The sequence below is a fragment of the Bos indicus x Bos taurus genome, chromosome 5 (genome assembly GCF_003369695.1).
Source record: "Bos indicus x Bos taurus breed Angus x Brahman F1 hybrid chromosome 5, Bos_hybrid_MaternalHap_v2.0, whole genome shotgun sequence".
NCBI classification, from domain to species: Eukaryota; Metazoa; Chordata; class Mammalia; order Artiodactyla; family Bovidae; genus Bos; species Bos indicus x Bos taurus.
Genome location: NC_040080.1, coordinates 68,974,642 through 68,994,980, shown reverse-complemented (window position 1 = coordinate 68,994,980; position 20,339 = coordinate 68,974,642).

Here is a 20,339-nt window from a genome sequence, read left to right as displayed (position 1 = left end):
TTTACACATGGGATAATATTGTATGCTAAGTTGCTTCAGTCGTGTCCGACTGTGTGCGACCCATAGACGGCAGCCCACCAGGCTTCCCGTCCCTGGGATTCTCCAGGCAAGAACACTGGAATGGGTTGCCATTTCCTTCTCCAATGCATAAAAGTGAAAAGTGAAAGTGAATTCGCTCAGTCATGTCCGACTCTAGCGACCCCATGGACTGCAGCCTACCAGGCTCCTCTGTCCATAAGTATATGCATACAAATGAGTATGAGTAAAGCTGGGCAAATTTGTATAAGAACCAAGGATGTTATCAATGTCAGTATTCAGTTTGTGATATTAACTGTAGTATTAAAAAATATTATCATTGGAGGAAACTGGGGAAAGGGTACATGGGATCTCTCTGCAGTATTTCTTACAATTACATGTGAATCTATATTTATCTCAATAAAATCTCAGTTAAAAACTCAGTGAACTTGGGTGGACTTGGAGGGCATTATGCTAAGTGAAGTAAGTCAGAGAAAGGCAAATACTTTATGATACCACATATATGGAGTCTAAAAAATACAAAAAACTAGTGAATATAACAAAAAGAAGCAGAAACACAGATATGGAGAACAAACTAGTGGTTACCAGCGGAGTGGGAGGGGCAACATAAAAGTGAGGAAGCGGGAGGTACTAGGCTCAAGGACGTATTGTATAACACAGGAAATGCATTCAATATTTGTAGTAATGGTAAGTTGAAATTAATCATTTGTCAACGAATAAGTTGCAAGTTACTTCTAGTTTTGCTCTTAAAAAAAAAACTTCTCTTGATTTTTCCATGTATTTTTTTTATAAAAATTAATTGTAGTCAAATTAGTCTTTTCTTTTATGGTTTTTAAGGTGGAAAGCACACACTTAGAATTTACTTATTTCAAGATTGTAAAATTTTTTCCACATAAATTTTTCTAATTTCTTTATGAAAAAAAGTGGAAGTGAAAGTTGCTCAATCTTGTCTAACTCTTTACGACCCCATGAACAATTTAGTACAGATTGATACTACTATTATTCATGCTAAGGCACCAATAGTTTATCCACCAATGCTTTTGCACCATTATCACAAATATCAATCAGCGACAAGGGCAAATAACATCTTCATTTTATTATGAAAGTTGTTTTGACTTCATGGGACCCTTAAAGCATCTTAGACACCCATAGGGGTTCTCTGAAATGCAGCTTGAGAACTGCTGGTTGAAGCATCAGAGTCTTTCTCTTTGTGACCCCATGGACTGCAGCCTACCAGGCTACTCTATCCATGGACTTCTCCAGGCCAGAATACTGGAGTGGGTAACCATTCCCTTCTTCAGGGAATCTTCCCAACACAAGAACTGAGCCTAGGTCTCCCACATTGCAGGCAGATTCTTTGCCGTCTGAGCCACCATGGAAGCCTCTATTAATATTTGAGTCTGATAAATCTGGAATTTTTCTCAGCATAAGATGGGATATATGAATCCAATTATATTATTTGCCACAAGACTATTTCAAAGTTATTTATTAATTAAATAATCATCTTTCTCAACAACTCAAAATAATTTTATTGTATTAGATCTGTTTCTGGTCACTCTCAGTTCAGTTCAATTCAGTCGCTCAGTTGTGTCTAACTCTTTGCGACCCCATGAACCGCAGCATGCCAGGCCTCCCTGTCCATCACCAACTCCTGGAGTTTACTCAGACTTGTGTCCATTGAGTCAGTGATGCCATCCGACCATCTCATCCTCTGTTGTCCCCTTCTCCTCCTGCCTTCAATCTTTCCCAGCATCAGGGTCTTTTCAAATGAGTCAGCTCTTCGCATCAGGTGGCCAAACTATTGGAGTTTCAGTTTCAACATCAGTCCTTCCAATGAACACTCAGGACTGATCTCCTTTAGGATGGACTGGTTGGATCTCTTTGCAGTCTAAGGAACTCTCAAGAGTCTTCTCCAACACCACAGTTCAAAAGCATCCATTCTTCGGTGCTCAGCTTTCTTTATAGTCCAACTCTCACATTCATACATGACTAGTGGAAAAATCATAGCCTTGACTAGACGGACCTTTGTTGGCAAAGTAATGTCTCTGCTTTTGAATATGCTGTCTAGGTTGGTCATAACTTTCCTTCCAAGGAGTAAGCGTCTTTTAATTTCATGGCTGCAATCACCATCTGCAGTGATTTTGGAGCCCAAAAAAATAAAGTCTGACACTATTTCCACTGTTTCCCCATCTATTTCCCATGAAGTGATGGGACCAGATGCCATGATCTAATCATCAGATCATTTTCTGAATGTTGAGCTTTAAGCCAGCTTTTTCACTCTTTCACTTTCATCAAGAGGCTCTTTAGTTCTTCTTCACTTTCTGCCATAAGGGTGGTGTCATCTGCATATCTGAGGTGATTGATATTTCTCCCGGCAATCTTGATTCCAGCTTGTGCTCCACCCAGCCCAGCGTTTCTCATGATGTACTCTGCATAGAAGTTAAATAAGGAGGGTGACAATATGCAGCCTTGATATACACCCAGGAAGTAGAATTACTGAATCAAATAATAACTATGTTTCATTTCTTTTGAGAAAGAACCGTACTGTTTTGACAGTGGCTACATCATGTTGCATTCCCTTTCCACTCTATTGATAGCGTCCTCTGTTGCACAAGTGTCACAATTTTGATGAAGTCCACTTTATCTTTTTTTTTTCTCTTTTGCTTCCTGTGTTTTTGGTGTCACATCCAAGATGTCCTTGCCAAATTCATTGTTATAAAGCTTTCCCCCACTCTATGTTTTCTTCTAAAGATTTTATAGTTTTAGTTCTTTCACTTGGCTCTTAATCCATTTTGAATTAGTTTTTGTATATGTTGTAAGATGAGAGTCCAACCTTACCTTTTTGTGTGTGGATATCCAGTTCTTCTGACATTGCTGAAAAAACTGTCTTTTCCTATTATGGTCTTGGTACCCTGTCAAAAATCATTTGATCACATATTACTTGTTTATGCATTTATATACAAAATTTAGAATCTGTTTGCCTAGTGGAAAAGTCCTGTTAGTATTTTTTATTTATTTATTTATTTATTGTTAGTATTTTTTAAATTGAGATATAATTGACATGAAACATTATTTTAGTTTCAGGTGTACAACATAATGATATAATATTTGTATATATTGCAAAATGATCAGCACAGTAACTCTAGTCAACATCTGTCAAGCATACATATCACAGAATTTTTTCTCTTGTAGTGAGAACTTTTAAGATTAACTCTCTTAGCAACTTCCAAATATTAAATGTGATGTTATTAACTATACTTATCATGTTGTATGGGCTTCCCTGGTGGCTCAACAGTAAAGAATCTGTGATGCAGAAGACCTGGGTTTGATCCCTGGGTTGGGAAAGTCCCCTGAAGGAGGGCATGGCAAGCCACTCCAGTACTCTTGCCTAGAGTATCCCATGGGCAGAGGAGCCTGGAGCATGGGAATCCATAGGGTCACACAGAGTTGGACATGACTGAAGCGACTAAGCAGCAGCAGCAACCGTGTTGTATAGTACATCCAGTGACAACTTATTTTATAATTGAAAGTTTGTACCTTTGACTTTCTTCACCCATTTTGTTCATTCTCCATCCCCCACCTCTGACAGCCTTCTTTTCTCTGAATCTGTCCTATTAGTATTCTTGTTGGGATTGCATTGAATCTACAGATTAATTTAAGGAGAATTTATATCCTAACAGTATTGAGTCTTACTAACCAAGAATATGGTATGCTTCCTCATTTGTTTAACTCTAGTTTTGTGTCCTTTAATATTATTTTAACATTTCTTTGTATAGATATCACACACTTTTTACTTAATAAAATCTTGGCTGTTTTGTCTTTTTATTATTATCATAGGTGAGATCTTTTCTTAATTTTAAAAAACTGATCACAGTATGTATACAGGAATTATTTTGTTTCAGTTCACGGAGAAAATATGAATATATATTAATTTCATGGTGAAATGAGTGGGTCACAATTTTTGCTTATTTTTCAGCAATGTTTTCTGGAGAGTGTTTTCAATTGTCTTTCCTTATTTGTTTACTCTGGTACAATCTTTGTGCAGATCTTGTGCTGGCTCTTTATTGATTACTCATTTGTAAGAAAGTTTTTGTGGACAAGAAGCCAGAGCTGTGTTGAGACTAGCGGAAATTTCCTTATGATCTAGAAGTATGTGTGCGTGTGTGTGTGTGGTGTGTTTTAAAGCCTTTAATTCTCTCCAGTCAATGGAGAAAGACATGTATGTCCAGGGGACTAGAGGTTTTCAAAATACAATGTCTCTTCACCCTTCTGTCACAGACACAGACTACTTCCTAATATGTCTTTCTTGTTTTAACCCTTATTTAGCCCCACTCCATCTTTTTGTTAGACTTAAACTCTTTGTTTAATGTGGTTTAGAATCTTTACTCTGGAAGTCTCCAACTTATGGATTTGTAAAAGTTTTCATATATTTTGGATATTAGCTCTTTGTTGGTTATATGTGTGGAAAATATATTCTCTGTACTTTTCTCTTTTCACCTCTGTATACTGTCGTTTGATGAACATTAACTCTTCATTTTAATGTGCTAGCATTTATCAATCTTCACTTATATAGTCAGGGTGTTGGTGTCTTTAAAAAAAATTTTTTTTTCCTCAAAGATCATAAACTATTCTCTAATGTTATTACTGAAACTTTTTAATTTTGTCTTTACATTGGCTTCTCTAATCCTCCTAAAATTGATTCTTATGAATGGTGTGAGATTAGAGCCCCATGTCATTTCCCCCAGTTATCCCAGGATCATGTATTCAAAGGTCCATTCTTTATCCACCAATTCATCATGCTACCCCTGTGGTCATACTCAAGCAGGTCTTTCTGGGTTATCTGTCCTGAATCATTGATCCATTTGTTTATCCCTGTGATAATATTTCATTGCCTTAATTATCACAGCTTAATAATAAATCTTAATATCTGTTACCAACTTAGATTCCTAATAAAATATGTTAGAGTGCATTTCAATATTTTCAGTATTTTTGGACACTGCATATTAAATAGTACTCTTTTAAAAATATATATATATATTTTCAGTGAATTCTGTGAGGTCTGAAACATTTTTTAAAGTTAAATTCTTTAGTCAGTGTTGGTCTATTCATATTCTCTATCTCTTTAAATATATTTTTAGTATTTTACAACTGTTCATGCATTTACCTTTGATTATTATCTTTATTACTATACTATTAAAATATTTTCAGTAATTTCCAAATCCTTTTATAGACAGCATGAGTAATTTCTGGTTATAATATATATGATAATAGCAATGTATGTATATCATAAAAAATTGGGAAGTATAGAAAAGTATAAAAAAGAATTAAAATGACCTATATTCTAACTACACAGAGATGATTATTTTGTTGAATATTTTGCTTCATTTCTTCCAGGCATCTCCTTTTTTTTGTTTTATTTTTAAAAGGAGGCTTTAGCTTTTAGAGAAGTTTTAGGTTTACAGTAAGACTGAATGGACGGTACAGAGATTTCCCATATGCTCCCTGTCCCTACATGTAGGTCTTATCAACATTCCTTACCAGAGTGGTCAGTGGGTTACAGCCTTCACTAGCACATCATTATCATCCAAAGTTCATAGTTCACAGTAAGATCCACTCGTGGTGTTGCACATTCTATGGATTCTGACAAATGTATAATGACAATGTACTCACCATTGAGTGAGTACAAATGTAGTCACCATTATAGTGTTGCAGAGAATAGTAGCACTGGCCTAAAAATCCATTGTGCTTTGCCTATTCATCCCTTCTCCCAAGAACTCCTGGCAACCACAGATGTTTATACTGTCTGTATAATTTTGCTTTTCCATAATGTCATATAGTTGGAATCATATATTAATAGTATTTGGCCTTTTCAGATTGGCTTCTTTCACTTAATAATATGCATTTAAGTTTCTTCCATGCCTTTTCACAGTTTGGTAACTCATCTCTTTCTTTCTCTTTTTTAAATTGGGGTATAGTTGCCTTACAATTCTGTGTTAGTTTCTGCTGTACAAAGAAACGTATCAGCCATGTGTATACATATATCCCCTCCCTCTTGGACTTTCCTTCCATCACTCCCCCATCCCACCCATCTAGGTCACCACAGAGCACTGAGGTGAGTTCCCTGTGACGTACAACAGGTTCCCATTAGCTATCTATGTTAGGACTCATTTCTTTCTTTCTTCCTTTTTCTTTTTTCTTTTAATTTTGGTTGCTCTGGTTCTTCGTTGCAGTGTGTGGGCTTTCTGTAGTTGCAGCATGTGGGCTTCTCTTGTTGTGGAGCATGGGCTCAGTAGTTGTGGTTTGTGGGTTTAGCTGCTGCACAGCATGTAGGATCTTAGTTCTCTAACCACAGATTGATTCTCCTGTGTTGGAAGGTGGATTCTTAACCACTAGAATACCAGGGAAGTCCCAGGGTTCATTTCTTTTTAGCTCTGAATAATATTCCATTATCTGGATGGACTATAGTTTATTTATCCATTCACCTATAAAAGGATATCTTCATCTCTTCCAAATTTTGGCAGTTATGAAAAAACTACTATACACATCTGCAGGTTTTTATGTGGACATAGGTTTTCAACTCATCTGAGTAAATATCAAAGAGTATGATTGATGGATTAAATGTTAAGAGTTTACTTAGCTTTATAAGAAATGACCACACCATCTTCTAGAGTGGTTGTACCATTTTGCATTACTATCCACAATGAATAAGAGTTCCTGTTGCTCCATGTCCTCATCGGCATTTGGTGGTATCAGTGTTTTGGACCCATCTTTCTAATAAGTGTGTAGGGGTATCTTATTGATGTTTTAGTCAGATATTTAAAAAATCTCTGGGTTCTTATATTTAGTTTCTCACTTTATTAAATGGTATTTTCTTCCTTTTCACTAAATGGGCTTAATTTTGTAATTTCTTTTTCAAAATAATCATTAGTGTTTTTTTTTTTTAAACTGTATTTTTCCTTGTAGTTTATTTCCACTGCTTACTTTCACATGACTTATACTTCATTTTAATTCTTTTTTTTTTTTTTTTTCATTCTGGTAGTTTGTTTCTGCCTCTCATTACATTCTGCCTTTAGTAAAATCATTTTAAACAGTTTTTTAAGATGACATTTCAATAATTCAGCTGTTTAATAGACTTCATAATTTTGTTCTAGACTTTTTCGCTTTCTGAAACATAAGTATTTTCAGTTTTCATCTCACATTCTCTTTGATCACTAGGTTAAGAAAAATTCCAAATCTGTAGGTTAGCTTGTTGAGTAAGCCCTGTGACAGAATGAGATTTTGTGTTGTATCTTAAAGTTAATATATTAGAATAATTTAATGTAGAAAGTTATTTAAGGAGTAAGATGCACTGATACAGTTGTGATTTAATGGAAGAAGGCACAGTTTTATGTACAGAGTAGGTGGGTCAGTAGTAATAAGAGCAGTGAGGTTATATTTAGTGATATAATTGTCCTAAATTTAATGAGAAAATTCAACTCCTTTTTTAAAAAATATATATATTTTTGTAATTTTATTTTTATTTTTTTAATAGTATTAATCTTTTTTTTAAATTTAGTTTTATTTTTAAACTTTACAATATTGTGTTGGTTTTGCCATATATCAAAATGAATCCACCACAGGTATACATGTGTTCCCCATCCTGAACCCTCCTCTCTCCTCCCTCCCCACACCATCCCTCTGGGTCATCCCAGTGCACCAGCCCGAAGCATCTAGTATTATGCATCGAACCTGGACTGGTGACTCGTTTCATATATGATATTATACATATTTCAATGCCATTCTCCCAAGTCTTCCCACCCTCTCCCTCTCCCACAGAGTCCAAAAGACTGTTCTATACATCAGTATCTCTTTTGCTGTCTCGTTTACAGGGTTATTGTTACCATCTTTCTAAATTCCATATATATGCATTAGTATACCATATTGGTGTTTTTCTTTCTGGCTTACTTCACTCTGTATAATAGGCTCCAGTTTCATCCACCTCATTAGAACTGATTCAAATGTATTCTTTTTAATGGCTGAGTAATACTCCATTGTGTATATGTACCACTGCTTTCTTATCCATTCATCTGCTGATGGGCATCTAGGTTGCTTCCATGTCCTGGCTATTATAAACAGTGCTGTGATGAACATTGTGGTACACGTGTCTCTTTCAGTTCTGGTTTCCTCAGTGTGTATGCCCAGCAGTGGGATTGCTGGGTCGTATGGCAGTTCTATTTCCAGTTTTTTAAGGAATCTCCACACTGTTCTCCATAGTGGCTGTACTAGTTTGCATTCCCACCAACAGTGTAAGAGGGTTCCCTTTTCTCCACACCCTCTCCAGCATTTATTGCTTGTAAACTTTTGGATCACAGCCATTCTGACTGGCATGAAATGGTACCTCATAGTGGTTTTGATTTGCATTTCTCTGATAATGAGTGATGTTGAGCATCTTTTCATGTGTTTGTTAGCCATCTGTATGTCTTCTTTGGAGAAATGTCTATTTAGTTCTTTGGCGCATTTTTTGATTGGGTCATTTATTTTTGTGGAGTTGAGCTGTAGGAGTTGCTTGTATATTTTTGAGATTAGTTGTTTGTCGGTTGCTTCATTTGCTATTATTTTCTCCCATTCTGAAGGCTGTCTTTTCACCTTGCTTATAATTTCCTTTGTTGTGCAGAAGCTTTTAAGTTTAATTAGGTCCCATTTGTTTATTTTTGCTTTTATTTCCAATATTCTGGGAGGTGGGTCATAGAGGATCCTGCTGTGATGTATGTCGGAGAGTGTTTTGCCTATGTTCTCCTCTAGGAGTTTTATAGTTTCTGGTCTTACGTTTAGACCTTTAATCCATTTTGAGTTTATTTTTGTGTATGGTGTTAGAAAGTGCTCTAGTTTCATTCTTTTACAAGTGGTTGACCAGTTTTCCCAGCACCACTTGTTAAAGAGATTGTCTTTAATCCATTGTATATTCTTGCCTCCTTTGTCAAAGATAAGGTGTCCATATGTGCGTGGATTTATCTCTGGGCTTTCTATGTTGTTCCATTGATCTATATTTCTGTCTTTGTGCCAGTACCATACTGTCTTGATGACTGTGGCTTTGTAGTAGAGCCTGAAGTCAGGCAGGTTGATTCCCCCAGTTCCATTCTTCTTTCTCAAGATAGCTTTGGCTATTTGAGGTTTTTTGTGCTGCTGCTAAGTCGCTTCAGTCGTGTCCAACTCTGTGTGACCCCATAGATGGCAGCCCACCAGGCCCCACCATCCCTGGGATTCTCCAGGCAAGAACACTGGAGTGGGTTGCCATTTCCTTCCATACAAATTGTGAAAAAAATTCAACTCCTTATGGCAAATACTGTTTACAACTTTAAGTGAAAAAAAAATTTTTGTTAGCAAATAAATGACTCATAAAATATATTTTTTCAAGTCAACAGTCCTAAAAATTTTACTATTAGAATTAATTTCTGAATATTTAAGAAAAACTCTGTCCTTGATATACAGAAATCTAGGTTTATATTAGTTTAGATTAAGTATGCTGCCAAGTCGCTTTAGTTGTGTCCGACTCTGTGTGACCCCATGGACTGCAGCCTACCAGGCTTCTCTGTCCATGGGATTCTCCAGGCAAGAACACTGGAGTGTGTTGCCATTTCCTTCTCCAATGCATGAAAGTGGAAAGTGAAAGTGAAGTCACTCAGTCATGTCTGACTCTTAGCGACCCCATGGACTGCAGCCTACCAGGCTCCTCCATCAATGGGATTTTTCCGGGCAACAGTACTGGAGTGGGGTGCCATTGCCTTCTCCCTAGATTAAGCATAGATTTAATTTATTTTGCTGTTACCATTTGTACATGCTCTCTAGTCTTCTCTTGTATCTACCAATGCTTGGCATTCCCCACTGGTGTTAGCAACATTTTCAAATTTTCTATTAAATACAAGTAAACCTGTGACCCGAGGTTTCACTTATAATTTTAACTAAAGCTAATTCTTCATTTCACACTTCAAATAACCAAATTAATTTCTCTTATATCTGTATTTGAACTCCTATAAATAAACCTAGATTTTTGTTTTTAGAAACAGAGTGTAATTTTATTCATTGATTTATGTAAGTATAATATTAATAAGAGGAACTTAAATATTGTGTCTTTTCAGAAATATTTTTCCATAAATTTTTTTTCTTTTGCTATACTCACCTTGATGTATTCATTCATAATATATTATTCTGTTCTCATCTTTTCTCATTTAGTCCAAATCACAGTTTTCGTATATTGCCATTTTAATCTCATCATCTCAAATCCAAAATGCCAAAATGTCTAGCTATTTTGCAAGTATGATATTACTGAATGTCCTATGTAAATGTGTAACTGCTTGAAAAAATGTCCTTCAGGATATCTTTAGTAAATAGAAAACTATTCCAATTTAAATGTCCTTTTGATATCTATTCTGATTATCATTGCTTTATTGACTTTGTGACTTGCAATGAGGTATAAATGAAATGTAAAAGAGAAGGAAAGTAAGTGGCTAGGAATAGCATTATATCCAATAACATCTGAAATATCTATTTGGCTTATAGATTTAAGAGTGTACATAAAGATAATGCTACTATATTATAGAAATAGATCAGTGCTTGACATATTATAAATGCCAAATAAATATTTATTTAAAGTAAGTGAGTGAAATTCTGGATTTTCACAGGAGGTAAAAACAAGTAGAGTTTGGGTTAAAATGTTTAGCTTCTTTGTTGAATAGCAAATGGTAGTTTTTCTCTGGAGTAATGTTATTCTTCATTTCAGTTAACTTGTGAAGTGAAAGGCTACACAACACACTACATAGCTTTTCAAGGAATAGGAAGGTGTGTTTATCAAAGATGAGGAGGGGAGTCTTTTTTGCCTTTCCTTTTTCTCCCTCTCTTCCACTCTTTTTTCCTTATAAATTAGAAATCAATTCACATTTATAAAAACCTAGAAGTAAAGTTTCTTTATTTCCCCTTTCCTCCCTTCATCTAATGGAATATAATTTTGGTATGTATATCTTAGGTAAGTTTTCTGGAGGAAAACATTCTCAGATGCACATTTGTTTGCAAGAAATTTATTGAAATATGTCCTTGAGATCAATACCCATGGGGAATGAAAGGAAGTACGAATGGTAAGAGGGAGGAGTTGAGCTGTGACGCAGTTGTGACAAGGGCCTCAACCATCTCAAGGGGAACTTTGGAACTAGCATGGCCTTTCTGAGGTGCTCCATTTTGAAGGAAGTGCTGAGCGTTTATGCCTTTGTATCTGGATTTGACTCTGGAGGTGGGTGGAACCCAGGAAAGGAATTCAGTTTTGGCCACATGACTCTCTTGAGCTGACTTAGGGAAGGTCTGGCAGAACCCACCTCATAATGAGCAGTACTGGCCCACTGGTCACCTGAGTCTCCACTGATCAGGCTCTGTGTCTTTATGAAGGTCCAATAGCACTCCAGAGACCTATTATTATGTTTTTAAACGCTGTACAACTCACTGCTACAGATGACATAGTTTGATAAGAATCCTAAGGATGTACATTGTGATTTTACTTTGGGAGCTTGTCTTAAATTTCACATGGTATCTTTTCCCATCACTCATACCTTGAATACTGAAGGATCTGCTAAGTCATACAGTCCAAGCACTCAGCCTGGACCTGCTGCAAGTCTCTTTCCTGCTTGAGCCCCACTCAGACTGTCATGCCACATGTTAAATATACCAGCAGTCTTGTTAGTGTGTAATATGTTACTTTCAGAACCAAAAGACAAATATTGGACATTATGCTTCCTTCTTTGTGCATAGAGACAAGTTGCAATAATTTGTTCCTTAGTTTAGAAAGAATGTCATGACTTGTCCCAGAGCCCTGGACTCTTGCATGTTACTTGTATAGCATTTCCCTGAATTTTTGTATAGTTTAACTCCTACTTTTTGGAACACATATGTTATACCAAGGCCTATAATATGTATGTAACTTCTTGCTCATCCAGTCCAATTATGGTACCATCAGCAAAGTGAACCAATGCTATGTCTTGCCAAATGACCAGTTCAGATTTCAATGACTATATTATGTCAGAAGGCAAAAGCATTAACCTAGTTTTGTTTTTTTCATAAATATATACACATATTTGCTTCATGTAAATTCAAACAATTTCTGATCTTTCCAGTAGGGATGGAAAATGACATGTTTATCCGGTCAGTGATAGTATAACATGCACCCAAGGCCATCCCAGGTGGCACTAGTGGTAAAAAATCTGCCTGCCTACTTTTCGACCCCTGGGTTGAGAAGATCCCCCAGAGTAGGAAATGGCAATCTATTCCAGTATTCTTGCCTGGAAAATTCCTTGGACAGAGGAGCCTGGTGGGCTACAGTCCATGGGGCTGCAAAGAGTAGGACATGACTGAGCACACATCCCAGGCCACAGTAATCTATTCTAGCAAAGAGGTCACATCTAACATAGCAGCTGCTATTGGAGTCGCTTTCTGATTGAGGTTGCCTTATGCTGTCATTATCCAGGATACTTCTGTTTTTTCTTTTTTTTAATACTTTCCAGGTTGGTTTATTAAATGGGGATATGATGAGAACTAGCAACCATGCATCCTTAAGGTCTTTAATGGTGGCCCTAGTCTCTGCCATCAACTCCCAACCAGGGATGAAATACTTTCAGAAAAATTAAAATCTTGATGGGGGTAGTTAGAAGTTTTTAATTGGCTTCTTTACTGCATAGGTCTTATCCCACTGAGTATGGGGTATCTGCTAATCACTGAGTATTGTTCGTAGTGGTTATATGTTTGGGAACAAGAGAGGGAACAAATAGGCACTGGAGGTCTCTGTGAATCCACTTTTAGCAGGAATTTGACAGGATTGCATTTGTGACTTCACCCCCATATTCTGGTACTCTAACAGAGGTAACATGTGATGTTTCAGTGTCAAATCAAACCCTGTGTCCAAAATCCCTTGGAAAGTGTGAGTATTCTCTTTGCTGACTATATAGTCTTAGGTCCTTTGGGGAAAGATTAAGAACATTTTAAACTTACTCACTTGCCATGGTGATATAGGTCTTTGGGACTTGTTCTTTCAATGGGTAAAACTTGTAGTCTTCACAATGATACAATTTTATTTAATGCTCATCATGTGAATAGCTGACAATATATAAGTGCCCTCTCCCTACAGATAAAAACCAAGTTTCAGGGAGTTTAGACTACATAAATAGTAAGTTGCAAAACCTATGTCTGTACCCATATCTTTTATTTTGTTGATTTGTGAAACAGTGTTCTTTTTCTTAAATCAAATACTATTCTGGATAGGCTGTGGCTACAATAAATTTACTGAAAGTAAGATTATATTTATTCTTCATATCTGAAAAACAAAGTTGAAAGGCAAAAATGTCAGTACTTCCCTAGGCTGTGGGATATGCTAGTAAATTTATCATTCTTGTATCCTATGAAGTGAAATGAAAAAATGCTGATCTTTTTTCATTTCAGAATATTCCCACTGTTAGGGCAACTTCTGGGAAAATGAATGACTTAGGTCTAGTGCACAGTGATTTTTCTGGTGACAATATTAGCAATGCAATTAATAAATACTTTATGAGAAAGTGACATCACTACTTAGAAAGTTTCAGTCTCCCATGTGAATATACATAGGTATCTTATACAAAAATGATTTAAGTTTTTAGTAATCTCTCTCAGATGAGTGTTCCAAACCTTCCTTCCTTTTCTAGACATCTTTTTTTACCTTGAAGCAGGAGAGTGAGTCTTAGCACTGTTGAAGGAGTATGAGTGAACATTCTTGTGTCATTCCTGACCTTAGATAAAGGCTTTTAATTTTTCACCCCGGTGGCTCAGACAGTAAATAATCTGCCTGCAATGTAGGAGACCTGAGTTTGATCCCTGAGTTGGGAAGCAGAAGGGAATGGCAACCCAGTCTAATATTCTTTCCTGGAGAATTCCATGGATAGAGGAGCCTGGCAGGCTATACAGCCCATGGGGTCGCAAAGAGTTGGACATGACTGAGTGACTAACACTTTCACTTTCATTGAGTATGATATTACCTGTGGGCTTGTCATATATGGTCTTTATTATGTTAAGGTATAATGTAACTATACCTTCTATACCTAATTTGTTGAGAGTTTTTATCGTGAAAGAATGTTGACTTCTGCCAAATGCTTGTTCTGCTTCTACTGAGTGAAGTGAAGTGAAAGTCTCTCAGTGTGTCCGACTCTTTGTGACCCCATGGACTATACAGTCCATGGAATTTTCCAGGCCAGAATACTGAAGTGGGTAGCTGCCGGGAGCCGGCATATTGCATATTGAGTGCAGCACTTTCCACAGCATCATCTTTCAGGATCTGGAATAGCTCAACTGGAATTCTATCACTGCCGGTAGCCAGCGTGAGGAACTCCGCCCATGACAAAGGTCATGAGGAAGGAGGCTCGGCATACGCAAAGGCGGGATCGAGCCTCAGGAGTCCCCCATCTACCCCCAAAACCAGAGTCTGCCTATTTTCTGCTTTGTGCTTTCACCTACACCTCTGACTTTATGAGGGGCTGTCCCCCACTACCTCTCTCTGAAAAAAGAGTTAGCTTACAGCTCCAGTTAATAATTCCTGGGTGTGACAGTGTTTCAACCTACAAACTCCTTTGGAAATCCTCTAGCCTGCCTGAATAGTTTTTTCCAGCCACATGTGATTGTTCAGAGCCTCCCAACTGTGAGAGGCAGGAGATGTTCTAAACTGTCTAAACACAGATTCTTTTGAGTAGTTAAAAGATTGATTAGAAATTGTATTGGTGAAGGGATTTTCACTTGTTGGGCCAATGTTTGCTGCTAAGTTTCCATATCCCTTACCTGCTGTGTCCCTGGCTGTGTATTGATTAATATAATTGGTGTAAGTAGTAGCTTTAATGTTTGTAACCTGGGACCCTTGAGTTAATTCTTTTTCTTGTTATAGCCCACCACACCTTTGCTCTGTAGGAATGCAACTTTATCTAATGCTTTTGGAGGGTGGCGCTTGACTTATCACCTTTAGAGAAAAATAAGTTTTCTGAAGAAAGGGTCTTAAAATGTTAACAGGCCTCCGGGCCAGAAGATGATGCAAATCACCTAAGCTTTTGCATAGGATAAGTTTGCAGGAAGAAAGCCTGGCTTGCTGCATGACTCTACCCCTTCTTCCCCCATTATCCTCTATGCATAACTTAAGGTATAATAACTACTTTGGAAAATAAAGTGCGGGCCGTGTTCACCAAAACTTGGTCTACCATGTCGTTCTTTCTCTTACCTTCTGGCTGAATTATTCAGCCTCTTTTCTCCACTGAATTTCCTCACTGAGCTATCCATATTTCAGCCTCTTTTCTCCACTGAATTTCCTCACTGAGCTATCCTCATTCTATTACTCTTTATATCCTTAATTAACATTTAATTAAGCAATTGTTTCCTGATCTTCGCCTACGCCGTCTCTCCTTCGAGTACCCTGGATCAGCCTGGACCGTGGCAGGTAGCCTTTCCCTTTTCCAAGGGATCTTCCCAACCCAGATATCAAACCCAGGTTCCCCACATTGCAGGCAGATTCTTTAACAGCTGAGCCACCAGGGAAGCCCACTTCTATTGAGATGATCATATAATTTTTATCCTTCATTCTGTTAATGTGATGCATCCTATTCATTGATATGCTTATGTGCTACCATCCTTGCATCAGGGATAAATCAATCAGGGATAAATCCACCTTGATTATGGTCTATGATCCTATTAATGTGCTGTTTTTAAATTTGACTTGCTGGTTTTTTGGTTGTTCTTGTTGGGGATTTTTGCATCTGTATTTATCAGGGTTATTGGCCTGTAATTTCTTTTCTTGTAGTGTCTTTGGCTTTGGTATCAAGCCATTTTGTCAGGCTAATTTTTGGGGAAGATCTTGAAAGGAGTTGGCATTAAATCATGTTTAATATTTGTAGAATTCACTAGTGAAGCCATCTTATCCTTGCCCTTATCTGCCCCCAGGTGTTCTAACTATGCTGGTTGCCTCAGCACTCTGAATGAAGTGAGACAGAAATAAGTCTCTTGGGCAGTTCCTGAAAGGCTACATACAGATGCTAGGTGGACATGTCATTCATTCTTTCCCCTGAAGATCAGATTGAAGGCTCAGTGGTCTCAGCCCTGAACTGGTGGCTTGAGGGAGGGGCCGACATGAATCAAGTGAAACCATTTTATTTTCTTGATTTTGTGCTCTTTTGGGGTGTTGCAAATTCTTAATTGGACACTGAAAGCCTCATAAAGGTATCTTGGCCCAAGTATTGTTGCTTTATTGATGTCTCTGTTGGGGGATCAAGAGGTGGAAATTTCTATTTCATCATCTTGTTAATGTCACTCAGGTGTCTAAATCAGCCCTTCTGTTTTTTTCTTTTCTTCTTCAAATGTGTGTCTTACATTTCTTATTAATTTATTTGGCTGCCCTGGGTCTTAGCTGTGGCCTGTAAGATCGTTGACCTTCTTTGTGGCATGTGGGATGGTTTAGTTGGGGCATGTGGGATCTACTTCCCCAACCAGGGATTGAACCCAGGTCCCCTCCATTGGAGCATGGAGTCTTAGCCACTGGACCACCAGGGAACTCCACCTGAATCAGCCCTTCTTAGTGGGGGATTCCTTCGTGGTTCAGGGGATCACTGGACTCCTTGAAACTGTTATTTAAATTTTAGAAGTATGTTCTTTCATCAGGTTCTTATTGGTTCCCCCAAAGGTAAGAGTCCAAAGGGTGTTTACATTCTGATAGTAGTATCAACTGGAAACTTGATTCAGCATCTCCTTTTTTAATGTCTTTTTTTCTGAATTTTTTATTTTGGTACACAGGTCTGGGAACCGACTCTCTGTTTCAATATTGTTTTCACAGATGAGGACATTCTGAGTTTCAAATAACATATAATGTCTTGAAAGACATCCCATTGTAAGTTGAAGCTCCCTACAGTTGAGATAAAGAATAAATGTTTTTGAAGGATTTCAGAGACTGATAAACATTTTTATTCTCTGAATTGGATTATAAATTCTAAAAGACAAGACCATGTATATTTAAAAAGCCCAGTACTACACAAAGGAGTACCTAATAGCAAACTGTACTTTGAATAATTATTAAACAAATTGAATTTACATTGTTTAAGTATTCATAAAGAAAACTAGACAGATTGTTTATAAACAGATTACAACCAAGGATTTCTCCTCTGAATTCTAAGTATGGCTTAGAACTATTTCATTCTTCCTCTTATTGGGAAGAGAAAAATTTCCCCTCCCTACCTCTCTTGAGTTCTTGTGGCTGGACAAATAATAATATGGATACAAGAGAGATTAACAGGAGAAAAAGAAACAAATTTTAATTCATGTATATGGAGGTCTCATAGAAATGGAACCTAAGAAGTGCCAAAGCAGGGTAGCTTTCATACTTTCTAGAAAAATAAACAATACATTGTGAAGAATGGGCAGGACAAAGAAACAATGTTTGGGTATTTAATTAGTGAAGAATCTAAACAGAGTTTGGGCTTGTAAATTAAAGAAGTAACAAAGTTTGTTTACATAGGCTTTTTGGCTCCCAATTCCCTATCTCTAGTGATAAGAAGGTCCTTCAACCTCCAGATGGCAGGGAGTGTACCTTTCACATGACAGATTTATTTCCAGCTTTAGGGAGAGAGAGAGAAGAGTCAAATGGTCTCTCTTTCATCATGCCAAGTTGCGTCAGTTGTGTCTGACTCTTTGCAACCCTGTGGACTGTAGGCCACCACGCACCTCTGTTGATGGGATTCTCCAGGCAAGAATATTGGAATGGGTTGCTGTGCCCTCCTCCAGGGGATCTTCCTAATCCAGGGATTGAACCAGCATCTTTTATGTCTCCGGCATTGGCATGGGTTCTTTACCACTAGCGTCACCTGGGAAGACTCTTGCATTGGATCTTCCCTAAGTAGCTTTAATTCAAAATAATCAATATGCCACTGAGGCACATTTAGGGATAGTGGGCCCTGAGTTCCAAGAGTTTTCTGCTCTGAAACTTCCCTGGAAGTTTTACATATTAAAATTTGAGCTGGTATATTTTTCCATCTCATTGAACCAATCTCTTAGCCTTGACAATAGGCTAGTTCACTTAGACCCATTTGCGTAGGTGGTGATCCAGGTGGGTTCCCAAAATTAGGTCTATACTTCAAGCAATTGTATATTTAATAAGAAGCATGTCCATGGAAACAAAAGACAGACAGAGGTTAATGACTGGAGCAGATTATAAACCAGTTTCTGAGCCCAGAGGCCAGTCATTCAAGATGTCTAGATATCAGGGTTGAAGTTTGAAATGTCTCTGATAATATCATCAGTAAGCTTTTCTGAATGGCTCATACAGCAGAGCATGAAGACTGTGGCAATTTCTCTGAAGTTTGTATTAAGTCATCTAGTATCAGTTTGCAGGCCTTCAGGTAATAGGGCAGTTTTAATTCTCAGTGATATCAAATGAAAAGGATAGCATAAATTTGGAAATGTTAGTTTGGAGAGTCATAGCCAGATGTTAGAGGAAACTATCTTTTTGCCTTTTCATGCTGTTCATGGGGTTTTCAAGGAAAGAATATTGAAGTGGTTTGTCATTCCCTTCTTCAGGGGACCATGTTTTTGTCAGAACTCTCCACCATCACCCATCCGTCTTGGGTGGCCCTACAGGGCATGGCTCATAGTTTCATTGGGTTAGACAAGGCTGTGGTCCATGTGATCAGTTTGTTTAGTTTTCTGTGAGTGTGGTTTTCATTCAAGGTTCTGTTTGTGCCCTCCAAGAGTCTGTTTCCCCAGTCCTGTGTAAATTCTGGTGGCTCTATGGTGGGGTTAATAGGGACTTCCTCCAAGAGGGCTTATGCCATACCCAGGTCTGCTGGACCCAGAACCCCTGTCCCAGCTGCAGGCCACTGCTGACCCATATCTCCTCAGGAGACACTCAAACAGTTCTGGCTCAGTGTCGCAGGGTCTCTGGGTCCTGGTGCACACAAGGTTCATTTGAACCCTCTGAGCATTGCTGGTGGGTAAGGGGTTTGATTCTAAATGCGATTTCACCCCTCCTACCATCTTGCTAGGGCTTCTCCTTTGCTCTTGGACATGGGGTATCTTTTTTTTTTGGTGGGATCCAGTGTTCTCCAGTCAATGATTGTTTAGCAGAGAGTTGCAGTTTTGGAGTTCTTGCAGGAGAAGATGAGTGTAAGTCCTTGTACTCTGCCATTTTCCAGGTTGTTCTACTCAAAGTTCAGAAAACTAAGATCATGGCATCCAGTCCCATCTGCTGCTGCTGCTGCTGCTAAGTCGCTTCAGTCGTGTCCGACTCTGTGCCATCCCATAGACAGCAGCCCATCAGGCTCCATAGTTTGGGATTCTCCAGGCAAGAACACTGGAGTGGGTTGCCATTTCCTTCTCCAAAGTATGAAAGTGGAAAGTGAAAATGAAGTCGCTCAGTCGTGTCTGACTCTTCAAGACCTCATGGACTGTAGCCCACCAGGCTCCTCCGTCCATGGGATTTTCCAGGCAAGAGTACTGGAGTGGGGTGCCATTGCCTTCTCCACCAGTCCCATCACTTCATGGTAAATAGATGGGGAAACAGAGGCTGACTTTATTCTTTTGGGCTCAAAAATCACTGCAGATGGTGATTGCAGCCATAAAATTAAAAGGCACTTGCTCCTTGGAAGAAAAGCTATGACAAACATAGACAGTGCATTGAAAAGCAAACACATTACTTGGCCGACAAAGGTTCGTCTAGTCAAAGCTATAGTTTTTCCAGTAGTCAGGTACGGATGTGAGAGTTGGACCACAAAGAAGGCTGAGCACCAAAGAACTGATGCTTTTGAACTGTAGTGTTGGAGAAAGACTCTTCAGAGTCCCTTGGACTGCAAGGAGATCTAACCAGTCAATCTTAAAGGAAATCAATCCTAAGTATTCTTTGGAAGGACTGATGATGAAGCTGAAACTCCAATACTTTGGCCACATCATGCGAAGAGTTGACTCATTGGAAAAGACCCTGATGTTGGGAAAGATTGAAGGCAGGAGGAGAAGGAGACAACAGAGGATGAGATAGTAGATGGCATCACTGACTCAGTGGACATGAGTTTGGGTGGACTCCAGGACTTGGTGATGGACTGGGAGGCCTGGTGTGCTGTGGTTCATGGTATTGCAAAGAGTCAGACACAACTGAGCGACTGTACTGATACTGATACTGATTAACTGGAACTTAATTCTTTGAAACTTAATTTTTTAGTGAAAATGAAGAAGTAAACAGTTGTGAATTGTAATAATATTATGTGGCTTGGAAAATTTTTGCATACATTTTATAATTTCTAGAAACA